Genomic DNA, 1,624 nt, shown 5'->3' with positions numbered 1-1,624 from the left:
AAGGTGTTGTGGTATAATATTTATGTTGGCTTGTTATGTTTATCAATCTTCTTCTGAGATTTTTTCTGTAACAAAAGACCTTTGTTCTTCATCATATATATATAATATTTACCTTTTGAGAGAGATTATGCAGAGTTGTTCTTGGCTTTTACTTTCAAGTTAGCAACTTAGAAATGTTAACTACTTAGCAATATCTAGCTACTTAACTACATTCCCAAACTTTCATTAGATCCCTCAAATATATTATTTGCCGATAACATATTTTTGATGTTTTCAGGGGTGTTCACATTAGACTTGAATATCTTTACTAATAAAGTGGACTTCTCTCCCTCTCTACCGGCAAAAATAGCAATGAAACCCATCTTAATATTAATATTATTTCAATGATTAAATCAAGTTTTCAATCATCACTGAGTGCAGGGTGCAGGTGTGAATGCTCTTGTGGACATCAAACTTCCCCAGTTTATCTTTGATATTGTGGGAAAAACCTACACTTTCCAGTTCAAGTTAGGAGAGTTCAGTACTTCAGTTACACATCTAAGCACCAAACCTTCACGATATCCTGTATCATTACTGACAAACAGCGTGCACCAATCCCAAGCTTTGTTATACATTTTAGTACCCTATACTTAGATTTGTTCTACATCTCTTTAAATTATATATTCATGTTAGTCACTTTGATATCACCAGGGAGATGCCCAGGTTTATGCTGATGATATGCCTGGAGAGATCCAGTAGCTTCAAATTGCCCTGATGGTGCTGATAAGTGATAACACTGTTGCAGAGCTAGCAAGTGGTGTGGTAGCAGAAGGGGGAGAGAATACAGTGCCAACCATCAGCCATCCTCATCTGTTGTTCCAGGAATATTTCGCTCTGCATCAACCAGTCTGATGCTTGACCCTAATGAGAATGAACAAAAGAAGGGCTGCAGGGCATAGCTCCACTTGCCAAACAAAAATCTCCACTTCATTTGCTTCTCCAATAATATTTAAACAAAACTCTCTAATTTATTTTAACATTTAGTTCGTTGTGGCTATTTGAACTATTACTGCAAGTTTTATTATAGACAAGGTTTCCTGTTTATTTCAACACAGTTGCACTTTAATGAAGTTACGTTCTTTCCAAATTATATTTATACGTTGCGGTTGAGTATTCATTTTGTAAGTTTGGTCTAGTAAAGTAATGGGGTTTGGTTGGGCTACAATAACTATTTCCTTTTTCTCTTTTTTTCCATAAATATATTCAAGAACAAGAGATTTTGCAGAGTTTTTCTTGTTCGACTGTTACAAAAGTGATTAGAATATTAGAATTCCTAAAGATAACAATCTTTATAGTTGGCTTTTTCCCTTCTTATGACATGTGGAAGGGAATTTTGTTGACATGTGTCTTCATGTTTTTTTTTTGTATTTAAATTCTTTTTCTTTTAAATTATTGCAATTTTCTCCATCAATTTCTAATTGTGTATTATTGATGTTAGGAGTTTTCAAGGCTCCTAAGACAAATGTTGTAGTATAGTGATTGTCGAACCAGTTCTGAGGGATATCAAAGCACTGAGAATGCAAGTACTCACTTAATCTAAGTGCAACCAATGATTTAGATGGGTTTTAAGCTATGACTAAAACTA

Source organism: Brassica oleracea, chromosome C8, assembly GCF_000695525.1.
Source record: "Brassica oleracea var. oleracea cultivar TO1000 chromosome C8, BOL, whole genome shotgun sequence".
Taxonomy (NCBI): Eukaryota; Viridiplantae; Streptophyta; class Magnoliopsida; order Brassicales; family Brassicaceae; genus Brassica; species Brassica oleracea.
Note: the sequence above shows the minus strand (reverse complement) of the source record.